The sequence below is a fragment of the Corylus avellana genome, chromosome 2, assembly GCF_965113065.1.
Source record: "Corylus avellana chromosome 2, dhCorAvel1.hap1.2, whole genome shotgun sequence".
Lineage (NCBI taxonomy): Eukaryota > Viridiplantae > Streptophyta > Magnoliopsida > Fagales > Betulaceae > Corylus > Corylus avellana.
In genome coordinates, this window is record NC_142491.1 from 41,652,690 (window position 1) to 41,667,265 (window position 14,576).

The following is a 14,576-nucleotide window of genomic DNA, read 5'->3' on the forward strand; positions in this document are numbered from 1 at the left end:
CATTGAACACAATGGGTAAGCGTTGTTGTACATGTGGAGGGGTGGTGGGGATCTTAGCAGTGGCTCAGCTGGTCGCACCGGGTGAGTCTCTGAACTGTAATTGGCACTAGTTCACAAACAAGGAGGTGGAGGCTTACCCCAACTGCGCCGATCTTCCGCATCTGAGCGCGTGCCTTCACTGGAGCTACAACGACGCGTCCAATTCGTCTCTGTCGATGGCCTTCGTGGCTCCGCCGGCCAAGCCCCATGGCTGGGTGGCGTGGGCCATCAACCCCAGTGGGACCGGCATGAGTGGGTCCCAAGCGCTGCTGGCCTTCCAATCCAACGGCCTCATGACCATCCAGACCTACAACATCCGCTCCTACATTTTAAGCGAGTCGAGTGCGAAGCTGGTTTACGAGGTGTGGGACATTAGCACCGAGGACTCCAACGGGACCATCAAGATCTTCGGGAAATGGAAGCTGCCGGCGAACACGGAGAAGGTGAACCAGGTTTGGCAGGTGGGTTGGGCAGTGAGCACACAAGGCTACCCGGTGCTACACTACTTTCAGGACGAGAATCTGATGGCCAAAGGGACCCTGCAGTTGGTCAGCCAAGAGGCTACGGCTACCACCCCTGCTCCTGCACCCCTGCTCCTGCCAGTGGGGCTTCAACAGTTATAGGGGGACTCGATGTGGGTCTGTTTAGTCATTCACCAATATATATATATATATATATTAACTAGTACATGTTTTATTATTTCAACCAAAACTAATATATTTGGGAAAAAATATAATTTAGCCTTACAAATTACTAGTCATTTACGATTTAGCCCCTCAATGTTCAAAAAGTAATAAAGTAACTCTCTAAACTACGGAAAATGAATATCTCCATTTTAAAATCTTTCTATTTCCTCAATTTAGTGTATTTTGAAGGATATTGCATTGAATGCACTACCATCATTAAAACTTTTAGACAATACTACCCTTCAAAATGCACTAAATAGAAAAAATTGAAGAATTTTGAAATGGAGAGAATCCGTTTCCCAAAACTACCAACCAGTTACAATTTGGCCACGCCGTTAGTTATAACCGTCAAATAGGATGAAAAATTCAATACGTCATCATTTTGTTTAGGTTAAATTATTAAAATGCCCTTTTAGAAAAAAAATAATAACTTTAAAAAAAGCCCCTAAAACGATGTCTTTTTTCTTGAAAAAAAAAAAAAAAAAAAAAGAAAACCTTACACTTACCAAAACGACGTCATTTTGGTAAGTGTTTAATACCCTAAAAACAGCAACCCACGCAGGTTTTCTTCTCCACGCAGCAGCCCAACCTCCATGCGAAAGCTCAATCTCATGAATCGAATCTGTGCAGTTGCGTGAGGCAGCTGAGGGCTTTTACTACCACTATGGACAATGGCTCCTTGTGATCTCGCAATTTGTGCATATATGGTTGTATGCATGTGTATAAGCCATTTTTCATATGTAAGCACCATGAGCGAGCTGCAGATTGGATAGATGAAAACATGGTGTTAAACAAGGGTTCTCCCCTGTAGGTCTTTTATTAGTGTCTTGTTCTTTTTCCTTTGAATTGAGGGGTTCGGTTTGCATTTTTAAGAAATTACAACACACAAGGACATGGATTCACTTGGGTTGTCCCTATTCCGACTAGATTTCATTATCACATCATTTTAGAGGGTATTCGGGTATGACCCGACTGGTTTTGGATGCCTTATGAACAAGAAATCAGTGATGGGAAGCCTTCAAAGTCAGTCTGGGTCTACTGGGGTTGGAATGGTGAAGATTACCCCCAAATTTCCTTTGTGTTTGAGTGATTCTATGGACAGTCTAGACAGGTTGGATGGAATTGAAGATGATGAAGTTGTTGGGAATGGTGATAAAACCTCTAAAACTCGCTAGGGAACTTAGTTGCCTAGTTTTTCTTGTGCATTTACATATGCTCACGTGAAGGAGGTGATGAAGAGCCCGATCTTCAGTGAAGATGAATCATCTGACAACTCGTTCTAGATTGATTTGGATCAGAGTTCATTGGGGTCTGACAATGCAAGCTATGGAGGTTGGGCTGCTACGTTGAGAAGGGAAGTGGAGAAGAAGACATGCGTGGGCTGTTGTTTTAAGGGTATTAAATACTTACCAAAACAGCGTCGTTTTGCTAAGTGTAAAGGATTTTTTTTTTTCCCAAACAAAATGACGTCGTTTTGGGGGCTTTTTTAAATTGATTTTTTTTTTTCCAATAGATTTATTAAACTTTTCATCCTATTTGACGTTGATGACTAGCGGTGTAGCCAAATTGCAACTAGTTGGTAGTTTGGAAAGCTACTTTATTACTTTTTAAACATTGAGGGGCTAAATCGCAAATGACTAATAGTTTGAGGGGCTATTTTATATTTTTTCCTATTTTTTGCGACTTTTGATGCAGGGAATCGGAGATTCAAATTGATGATAGTAGCAATAATAGGTAATATTTACATCTTTAAGCAAATTTCTTGTGGACCTATAATAGACAATTTTTCATGGTTCATTATTTTCCTTCTCGGCAATCAAAACTTGTTCATTTCTTGTTTGGTACTGTCACTACAAGAAAATGTTTAGGATCACACTTTCAATTAGTTCGATTTAGGGTGCACATTGCAATTTCATCAACAAAAAGTGTAATTTGGTATCGTAGAAAATGAATTGTTTGAAATTACATTTTAAAAAATTGCGATTTGAAAACGCACGATTTTAAAGCCTAAATTGCGATTTTAAGGGCTAAATGCTTAACTGTGTTTTTAAAATCACATTTTTAAATCGCACTTTTTCAAATTGCGAACTCAAACGGACCTTTAGACTTGTTTACTCACCACATAACTTTTCGTAATATCTATTCCTTGATTAATACAACCACTTTATTTGCTGGAATTGGACTCGTGATGGTTGTAATACGCTTCATTTATTCTTTGAAGAAGGAAAGTTTAACCAATCAAACTATCCAAGCCTTTCTAAGGAACCAAGGACCTCTTGCTATTAGAAGATACAGTCATTCAAATATCAAGAAAATGACCAATTTCTTTAGAGATAAATTAGGCGAAGGGGGCTTTGGTGGTGTCTACAAGGGGAAGTTAGAAGATGGATGTCTTGTGGCAGTGAAGGTTTTGAAGGAATTTAGAGGTAACGGAGAGGAATTGATTAACGAGGTTGCAAGCATTAGTAGGACCTCCCATGTCAACATTGTCTCTTTTATGGGCTTTTGCTTTGAAGGCTCTAAAAGAGCTCTCATCTATGAGTTTATGTCCAACGGATCTCTCGAGAAGTTCATATATTAAAAAAGTCATACAAAGGCTAATCAACGATTGGAATGGAAAACATTATACAGGATTGCACTTGGCGTTGCTCGAGGATTAGAGTACTTACATAAAAGTTGCAACACACGAATCTTGCATTTCGACATAAAGCCTCATAATATTCTTTAGGATGAGAACTTTTGTCCAAAGATTTTTGATTTTGGCATTGCAAAAATATGTGCAAGAGAAGAGAGTATTATTTTAATGTTGGGTATGAGAGGGACTGCAGGATATATAGCTATTGACGTATTTTGTAGAAGTTTTGGAGGGGTCTCTCACAAATCAGATGTTTATAGCTACGGAATGACAGTCTTTGAAATGGTTGGAGGAAGAAGAAATATAGATGCTGAGATTGATTGTACTAGTGAAATATTTTTTCCACATTGGATTTACAAACTTCTTGAACAAGATGAAGATCTAGGACTACGAGGCCTTATGAAAGAAGAGGATCACAAAATTGCAAGGAAGATGATAATAGCAGGTTTGTGGTGCATACAGACTGACCCATCAAGCCGGCCACCGATAAGTAGAGTTGTGAATCTATTGGAAGGGAGTCTCGAATCTTTGCAAGTACCACCCAAGCCTTTCTTGTCTTCGCCAACGAGATCGCCAAAAGATTCTTCAACAACAGTGTCACTACAGTATGATTCTATAATGCACTAAAATGCATCCTTTTCTTTTAAAGGAAATTTTAATCTTGAGTGGTAAGCTATCTTTTGTGAACTCCATCAATAATTAGCTTGTGGATGCGTATCACAGTTAAAGACTTTACCTACTTTAATTGCCTAAACTATGGGATGATATCTCCCGTGGTGACTTCCATCAAGAATGATGAATCTATAATGTTGTGAGTCATGGTAAATATGTAACAGAGTTTTTATGTAATTACCCATTAATTGTGAGTTATGTTTGTTTAATAATTTAAAACTGAGAGGAAAGCCCCTCTACACAATTTCAGAGGCACTTCAAAATTAATCAGAACAATCACCACTCAGGCTTAGTTGAAGCTTAGTTGAACTACTAGGAGCTCATTACAGAGCTAGTCGATCTCAAGAAATTATAGGCAAAGCCTGAGGACTCGCTGCTCTATTAGCATCAATATTTCCAAGAACCGCCATTTTTTATGATCAATATTTCCAAAGAGCGAGGTTAGGTTGCCATGTATTTCAGAGTCAAAGGGTGGACAAGATGGGTGTTGTCTTGTCCTTATTTAGGCTTTTAGTGTCAGTTTCACTTACAGGGATCTTATGTGTCGTTCTTATTAGTGTTGATTTGGTAACTATAGTTTTTACATAACCATCTTAGGAACACAGACAGTTAATATTACTAAACAATTAATTTTTATTAGAAAGTATTTGGATAGTACAATTTGACTATAAGCCCTGACAAACTTGATAAACTTGATGTGGCAGTGAAAATATTATTTATCTTGTTTTTATTTCGAGATGATGTAAATATTATCTATTTTGAAAAGTCATTACACTTAATTTTATTAATTTATATTTTAATTTACTATAAATTCAATATTATTTAATTGAATTAAGGAAAAAAAAAAAACTTTTAAAAGCTATAAATTTTATTTAATAGATATTATTTTCAAAAGAAGAAAGGCTGCATTTCAGTAGGTCCACAAGGCTCGATCTCTATTCCCCACTGAAAGTTCTATTACTCTTTTCTCATCAAATTTACATGGGGAAAGTTCAGGTATCTATTGTATTCTCGTACAGCTAATTGACGAAAAAAAAAAAAAGTTAGTAAGGATTAAATTCAAATCGTGTAGAGCCCTAAATCTTAATTTTTTTTTTTTTTTCTACTGCGTAAAGAAACAAATAAAAGCTACTGGACGTGGAATAATTTCTCGTCTCTAGGGCTTCAAATAGATTTTATTACCATATTTATTTATCTCAATTATACTATAAATATGAGACTTTTGTATTTTAAAAATATTAAGAAATGAGAGAAAAATATAGACATTTGGAGTCTTTCCTAATGGTAGACGTATGTTTGTAACACTGAATTACCCGATCTTGTCTCAATTTCTCTCTTTATTTCTCTATTTTGTTTATTTCCTATTTTGACTTTCCTCAAACTCAAGTAAGATTGTTCTACTAAGTAGAAAAATTCTCTCTCAACTTGTTTTCAAGAAAAGCAGTTTTCACAACAGTTTCGGTGAAAGTAAACTCTTTAATGAATTTTAAGATAAAGTTATAATAAAGCAAAGAGGGCTGGCATCATATACTGATTGTTCGGGGTTTTACTTACTGAGCCGTGAACTCATACGCCACTAGTAATATTGTTTAATTTTACAGCTATAGAGGCCGGAAGAGCCCGAGTATTTGCAGTACTACCCATAGGACCAAGGAGTTATAGCTTTCGAAGGAACATGGCAAGGACATTGTGTTAAGAGTTTAATCTAATAAAAAGTAATGTTTTTAATCTGAACTGTCCCTTTTTGATAAAGTATCATTTGTGTTAAGAGTCTAATCTACTAAAAGATTATGAAAAAGAAAATTTTTTTTTAAAAAAAAAAATTGGGTTAAATTCACTTTACCCCTTAAAGTTTCAGGAGTTTTTTAATTCGAACCTCAATGTTTAAAAATTGGCAATGTACCCCCTAATGTTTCAAAAATTTTCAATTCAGACCCTTTGTTACTAACTTCTGTCTAATTGGACGAAAATCATCTCACGTGCGTCTTGCGTGGAATTTTAATGCCCTCTATTCCAATTTTGCTCTCATTAAAACCTATGAACTTACGTAATTATCCTAAATTTCATAAGTTTTGATGAGCGTAATTACGTAATTTCATAGGTTTTATGTTGGATTTGGGTCTGTCAGAGAAGATATGGGCGTTGGGTATGTCGCCGGAGAGTGGGGTTCGTTGCCGAACAATGGCTTGGGCAGGAAGCAAAGTCGCGGAAGATTGGGAAGGACACCGAAGACTGGGGTTGGGTTGAGGAGGAAGCCGGAGCCTAGGGTTTGAGTGAAAAGCAGTTGTTCGTCGTTAGCAGCTTCATCCTCTCCTTAGAATTGATTTTCGATCGGTATGTTTTAATTCAATGGTTTTTATATTTTAAATCTTAAATCCATTTGTTTGTTTTAATTGTTTTAATACCTATTTAAAAATAAAATAAAACCCAGCATTTTAAATTTGTTTTCTGTTTTTTTTTTTAAATAAAAAATAAAAAAATAAAAAATTAGGTGGCATGTTAATATACATTCATCATTGATGACGAGGCCACTTATGCCAGGTGTCAAATTTTAATTGGTCCACGTGTCAGTGACGTAGACTTCCGTTAAGTTAACTAACGGTCAATGGACGAAATGACCAATTTGGTTTTTATCAAAATCACAAATACCTCCTGTGATAAAAATCAAACCCTAAGAAAAAAAAATATAAAGAAATAAAACTCTAAGCGGGTATTATGTATTTAATCCTTAAAGAAAATCTGTTTTACATGTGTGAGGAGAGATCTTTTTCATTCTGGTTCTAGTCATTATCAAGAGTAATCCTCACTTTGTTAAATGTTGAGAGGTTTTGAAAAGTCAGGGAAGTCAAGTCAAGTCTTTGTAATGCGCGTCAATGGGGAAGATGGTTTGCAAAATCACTCACCTCAGTACAATCTATTGGAAATAAAGAAACTTAACAACAATTCAATCCAGAATTCTAACTTAAATCTTTTGAAAATAAGATATTTAAATTTGAATCTTCAGAAATATTTGAATTTGAATCTTCCAATATCTTATCTTTAAAAGATTTAAGTTTGAATTCTAAATTGAGTTGTTGTGAAGCTTCTTTATTTCCAATACAATCAATGTGGAAGATGGTATTAAGAAATTTCCGAAAGCACAGACCAATTATCACTTGCTCTATTCTCAGCCTTGTATTACAAACAAATCTTCCATATCCATTTTCCAAGTCAACAACCGTGTTAAACTCAGAAACTAAATGTTATATAGTCAAGAAACAAGGAAAGAAGTTATTTCAATTTAGAGCAACTAGTTGTTGGTCGTGTTCTTTGTCTTCTCCGGTACTGAATTGGGAATCTTGGTATGGCTTCTGTCTTTCTGTTCGTTTTCTTTGTTCTCTTAAATTTCCTGCTGCTTCACTCTGCTGAAGGAGAAAAGACATACACCCAAAAATGTCCACCCTTTCCCTGTGGACATCTGGGCTCGATTGGCTTTCCATTCACCAAGGAGGAAAACCCAAAATGCGGTGTTTTCACAGAAGATTGTCACGTTCCGGATTTTTTGAAGATCCATCTGAAGGACGGTGGAAAACCATATAAATTTCTAAGGAAAAATTACAGTTTACCCCCTTAAAGTTGACAGCGTTTTTCAATTCGAACACCAAAGTTTCAATTTTTACAATTCACCCTGCCAAAGTTTCAAATTTTTGCAATTTGACCAATTATATTCAAAACTTCTCATACTGCCCATAATTTTTATTTTTTTATTTTTTATAAAAAAAAAAATTAAAAAAAAAATTCTGGGTGGCCGTAGCCATCAGCCACTCCTTTGGCCATCTGGCTATTTTTGCAACTTCAAATTTATTTTTTTCATTAAAAAAAAAAAAAAAAAAAAATCAGGGGCAATATGAGAATTTTAAAATAATATTGGTCGAATTGAAAAAAAAAAAATTGAAATTTTGTAGGGGTAGATTGCAAAAATTGAAACTTTGATGTTCGAATCGAAAAACGCTGTCAACTTTAAAGGAGTAAACTGTAATTTTCCCAATTTCTAAACATCTGTCGGGATAAAACCACCATACGTATCTTTGACGCAGAGCTTTTCAGGACACCCGATATATGCGAATCCTTAACCAATTTGATTTTTCCCAACTCTTCGTTCATCTCTTTTGAACTCGCCCAGCCCAATCAGACCCTTTTTAAATGCAAAAACAATAGCAACATTTCTACGCCGACAAATTTTAAAAATAAGAGCTGCAATGACTACAGTATCTACTATAGTAGTTCAAACGAGAGTGTTCCTAGTTCTCTCTCTGGATGTTCAATTCTTCAGCTCCCAAAGAATCCGAAGCGGTTGCCAGTTGAAGATGAGCTGTTTCAACTGCTAACCGCTGAGTTCGACCTTAAACCGTATGTGTCTGATGAATGTTACGGATGTTATACTAGAGGAGGTCATTGTGAGCCCGACGACAAGGGGATACTTTCTTGTGACCAAGGATGTAAAGGATGCAGAGAAGGTCAATGTAAGCGAGGCCACAACGGAAAACTGTATTGTGACGATGCAGAGAAAGGTATAGACCTAGGAATAACACAAAATATTTGGGGATACACGCTTACATTCATGAAAATGCATATAAAATCTGTCTTTTTACGTTGTATTTATTCCTAATACATTTGCTGCTATTATTTCTGTTCCATGCCCTAATCCACTCCTATAAAGCGATAGAGCTGATTTGGATTAGTGTCGAATTTAGATTATGAGTAATAGTAATATCTTTGTTGCAATGAAACCCATATCAGATACATATGAGCTGGTTTTGACATTTCTTTCTTACTCATCCTTAAAGGGATTGATCAAAGGCTGCCAATTTAGCTGCGTACTTCAATCTTCATTGTTTAACAAATATCTGCTATGTTTCTATCTTCTATTGCAGGGAGTGACACAAAGCAACTGGCGATAACATTAGGTGAGATACCTCTTCAATCAAATCTCTTGTTGGATAAATGTTACACACATTCTCACTCTCAAGTACGCACTCCTTAACGTAGCAGTGAAATTACTATTAAATCTAAAATTCAAAAATGTTCCATATAAAATCTAGTTGTAATAAAATATGTTACATCAGGGAGCATGTACTACTTTGGAGTGTGAGAGTGTGAATTTGTATAACATTTCTCTTCTTGTTGCTATTATTCCATCTGGTGGTGATCTACTATATATATCTTCTACACATAAATTGTAACTCCTCGTTTACTCATTCCGAGGGTGTAATGATATAAGGTTCCCCAAACAAGTTTGGTAATGACTCCACTTTCTCCATTTTAATCGTTCTAAGGATGTGTTATATTTGGAATCCATTGGAAGACTTCTAAACTTGTTCTCAAGTATTCAAACTTCCGTGTTGCATTTTTTAAATTTTAGAGTACCTATAATTGACAATTTTTCATACCTCATGATTTTCCTCCGAGTCTCCCTCTCTGGCAATCAATACTTCTTCATGTTTTCTCTGGTGTCACTACAAGAAAATGCTTAGGATCACACTCTCAATGGGTAGTTCAAGTTCGAGTTAATCTCGATTGTGCATCATATAACTTCGTAATATCTATTCTTTGATTACAGCCATAACTGCTGGAACTAGAGCACTAATTGTGATGGTTGTAATCTATTGCTTTAAGAGAAATAAAATTACTTGTTTCTGGAAGAAGGAAAGTTTAAACCATCAGACTGTCGAGGCCTTTATAAGGAACCATGGGCCTCTTGTTATTAGAAGATACCGTTATTCAGATATCAAGAAAATGACCAACTCTTTTAGACATAAATTAGGCGAAGGGGGCTATGGTGGTGTCTATAAAGGGATGTTACAAGATAAATGTCTTGTGGCAGTGAAAGTTCTGAAAGAATCAAGAGGTAATGGAGAGGAATTCATTAACGAGGTTGCAAGCATTAGTAGGACCTCCCATGTCAACATTGTCTCTCTTATGGGCTTCTGCTTTGAGGGTTCTAAAAGAGCTCTCGTCTATGAGTTTATGCCTAACGGATCTCTCGAAAAGTTCATATATAAAAAAAATCCCTTTGAGGTTGATCGACGATTGGAATGGGTGACATTATACAAAATTGCAGTTGGCATTGCTCGAGGATTAGAATACTTATATAGGGGTTGCAACACACGAATCTTGCATTTTGACATAAAACCTCACAATATTCTCTTGAATGAGAACTTCTGCCCAAAAATTTCTGATTTTGGCCTTGCAAAAATATGTCCTAGAGAAAAGAGTATTGTATCAATGTTGGGTGCGAGAGGGACTGTAGGATATATAGCTCCCGAAGTATTTTGTAGAAATTTTGGAGGAGTTTCTCACAAGTCAGATGTTTATAGCTATGGAATGATGGTTTTTGAAATGGTTGGAGGAAGAAGGAATATAGATGTCGAGATTGATCGTACCAGTGAAATATTTTTTCCTCATTGGATTTACAAGCGTCTTGAACAAGATGAAGATTTAGGACTGCATGGTCTTATGAATGAAGAAGATCATGAACATGTAAGGAAGATGATAATAGTGAGTTTATGGTGTATACAAACAAACCCTTCGAGCCGGCCATCAATGAATAGAGTTGTGAGTATGTTGGAAGGGAGTCTCGAATCCTTGCAAATACCACCCATGCCTTTCTTGCATTCGCCATCAAGATCACCTGAAGATTCTTCGACAACAATGAGGTCAGAACTAGAGTATGATTCTATAATGCCCTAAAATGTATATTTCCTATAAAAAGATATTCTAATGTTTAGTAGCAACTAACATCATTTGTAAATTGTATCAATGATTAGCTTGTGGATGCATATTACAGTTAAAAGACTTTTAACACCTTTGATTACCTAAACTACGAGATGATATCTGCCTTGATAGATTTCATTATCAATCAATAATGTTGTGAGTCCTGGTAAATATGTCACCAAGTCTTTATGTAATTACCCATTAATTGTAAATTATGTTTGTATAACAATTTAAAACTAATAGGAAAGCCCCTGTACACAATGATCAGAGGCACTTCAAAATAACCAAAATCTTACTTGGTGAGACCAACACCAGAAGTGACTTTTGAAGCTTAGTTGTACTACTAGCAGCTCATTACAGAGCCTCAAGAAATTATAGGCAAAGCGTCAGGCTTGCTGCCTTTTTTGATGATTAATATTTCCAAAGAGGAAGGTTAGGTTGCCAAGTTTTCCAGTCAAAGGGTGGAAAAGATGAATGGTGTCCAATCCAGTTATCCTTTTCTAGGCTATAAATGTCAGTTATACTTAATAGGGATAGCTTATATGTAATTTTTGTTAGTGTTGATTGGTAATTATATTTTTTACTGTAATAGATGGTTCTTTACAATATTGGACTAGTGAAAATAGCAAAAGGTTATTTTGGTCAGCCCCTTAGTAAAAAATAGCAACAACAAAAAAATAAAAACCCAAAATAGATTAGGAAATAATATTTTAAAATTGAATAGTAAAAGTAAATAGGTAAATTGCTAAACCAGATGCCAGTGATTTGAAAAAGTTAGTAGTTAAAGTTCATAATACGAAATAATTAAAATTTTATTAGGAAAATTTTGGTATCGTACTAATTTTACTACAAATATCCTGACAAACATGATGTGTTAGTAAAAATGCTTAATCATTTTATCAATTATAGACAGTCACATACATTTTGTCAAATACTTGTAGTTAAAGTTGTAGTATTCTTAGCAACACTTATTTAATTGTGAGTAACGTGGTAAGTGCCACATGGTCTATCATGTTAGTCTCTAAGGAACTTCTAGCACCCTAAGCATTTTTAATTTTCATTTATTTTCTTATCTCTATTTATTTTTACTGTTAAGATTATGATTTATATAGATTTATATGCCCTACACATATATGGTCTTCGACTGATTCTATAGTTTTATTGTTTGCTTCATTTGGTGGGTCAGATATCAAAACTTGTGAATTTAAAATGTGATTAGGACATAATCTTGTATTTGTCCTTTTTCCGCTATCATGCTGCACCATCATTCCTACTTTGCCTCATAAAAAATTAATCTTAAATCTTACCCTTGCAAATGACTAATGCTACGGACCATTTTTTTTATCATCCTAAAGCTGATGTGGCTTTTAAAATCATCATTAAATTTGAGAAGAATCATACTTGAATTTTGACCCAATGGTAATTTTGAAAGCCACATCAACTTTAAGAGAATAAAAAGATGGTCTCTAAGATTACTCGGTGCAAACAAGCTTATATTATTATTATTGCTCAACTAAAAGAAAATGAAAAAAATAAAAAAATAAAAATCCTTATATCTTTCTAATGATGGTATAATAATGTTGAGTTATTTAAATATCAATCTAACGTTCTTCATTACACATAAAAATACTATCCCTCCCTCTCATATTATTGCCCTTGTTTCTATTTCGGGATGATCTAAATATTATCTATTTTGAAATGACATTAGTATTACACATAATTTTATTAATTTATTAAAATATTTAATTTTAAAAAGAAGAATGATACCTTAAGGCTTTGGGCCTTTTGGCCCACTGCAAAAGTCCCGCGCAAGTTCGACCACAAGGCTCCCTAGGGTCCTACCCTACTCTCCCCACTGAAAGTTCTCTTATCATACTTTGCATGGGGAAACGTTCAGGAATCTATCTTATTAATTAATTTAATTCACTACTGCCCTTCATTCAAGACCAAATATATATATATTAAAAAGTCGTCCACTGACTCTTCTTCCTGTTTTCAACATTCAATTAATTTATTAATAACAGCTTTAGACCGAATGATTGATAATTATTTTTTAAACAGAGAAGACCTGTTCGGAATTTCGATGATAATCTTCTATTTTATGCTATTTTTGTAGGAGACTATAACTTGACTAATCGGGGCCGTCCATTCCAATCAACATATTTTAACGGTCTGAATAGGAGCGTATTTTGTCACATACAAAATGTGAAAGGTTGAAGAATAATGGGTGTAGGTGGAACCTCAATTTCATGGCTATGATGATGATGATGAGGAGTTCATTTATCATCCGCGGATCACATGGATGTGATGATTATTATATCACGGATGGGATTGGGAGGGTGATGCACTTGATTTTGAAAGAGCATGATTGAATGGGCATTCGTGTTTTGGATAGATGCCAAGGAATTCGGAATCCAAGTAGGCAGCAAGAAAGGAATTGTTTTCCCGAAATTATGAAAGCCAAAGCAAAAGCTATATATCATGCCGAACTTCGAGAAGCAAAAGATACAACTCACCTTTCTTTTTTTTATTCCTGCCCGCAGGCAGGCAACTCCTTTTGCACCCAAATTACCAAACACCCCGATTCCCACCCTATCCCATCAACTTCTCTTTATCTTTACCTTGCCAATTTCTTTCCTTCCTTTTTTTAGACGGACCCACAATTTTTGAGAATTTAGTCAATATTAGCAGCATGTATGCTTTAGTCAACACAATGTAAATTGGGTTCATTAGAAAGAAAAATGTAAATGACTTTAAAATAATAATAATAACGTGGCAAAAAAAATTAATTATTAATTATATTTATTTTTATATATTTTTTAATTTAAAAGTTGTCATGTCAATTGTATTAGACTCATCTCGTGAGGGTCATGCTCTTATTTACTCTAATTTAATTATCTTTATTAGCGCTATTATTTCTGATACTTTTACCAAAAATATGTAAGGTGGTATCATTTATTTGATGCTTTTATTTTTTATTAATATTTTTCTTGTTTGCATTTAGGTTTACTGTTGAATTATCTAACTTTTTTGATGTATTTATAAAAGAAAATAGAAGTTCACTTAACCCCTGAAACTATTACTCCGATAATAATTTATTCTCAAACTATTAATTACGACAATTTACCTTTCAAACTACCAAAACAATGATAATGTACCCCCAATGCTAAAAAAATGACGAAATTATCCCTATATAATTTTTATAAGACAAAAATACCTTTAAAATTTTGAAAAAAGAATTAAAATTTAATATTTTATTTTTATTTTAGTAAGAATAATTTGTTTTATTTTTTAAAAATTAAGAATATATTATTATTATTTTAATTATTTAAAAAATAAATTGCCACAATTGATAATTTAGAAATAAATTATTATTGAGGTAATTATTGGAGAAGGTTATAAAAAAATAATATAAATAATTAAATAGCATTACTCGGTTGCCCGTTTATTGAAGCATGAGTGGTAGGGCACGCGTGTCAGAAAGTACGGAAGATCATCCGATTATGAGACAAGTCAGGCCTTTGCATTGGACATGATGGGGGGAGCACTTTGTCTTCACTAGCCAACCTTCCCACGTGTCACTCGCCTATTCCTTCCATTATGCTAAAGTACTACCCGTCATCATATCCGGCTCTACGCTCTCCCATATCTCTCAATCCTATCCGTTCGTAAGCCATCACCTAATAATATAACCGCATTACCTGGTCCCCACCAAATCGACGGTCAACATAGACAGACCAGAATTCATCAGAGGATAGAGAAAAACTTCTGCAATTAACCGTTCTGAAAGC

The 14,576-nt window shown here is 34.9% G+C and overlaps 3 pseudogenes; all 3 read left to right on the top strand.

Annotated features, from left to right (window-relative positions):
• The first annotated feature begins 2 nt into the window (after window positions 1–2).
• LOC132172753 (cytochrome b561 and DOMON domain-containing protein At4g12980 pseudogene) lies at window positions 3–662 on the top strand (annotated as a pseudogene).
• Window positions 663–3,039: 2,377 nt separating this feature from the next.
• On the top strand, window positions 3,040–3,987 carry LOC148587752 (PR5-like receptor kinase pseudogene; annotated as a pseudogene).
• A 5,637-nt stretch (window positions 3,988–9,624) lies between these two features.
• LOC132167656 (PR5-like receptor kinase pseudogene) lies at window positions 9,625–10,761 on the top strand (annotated as a pseudogene).
• The last annotated feature ends 3,815 nt before the right edge of the window (window positions 10,762–14,576 follow it).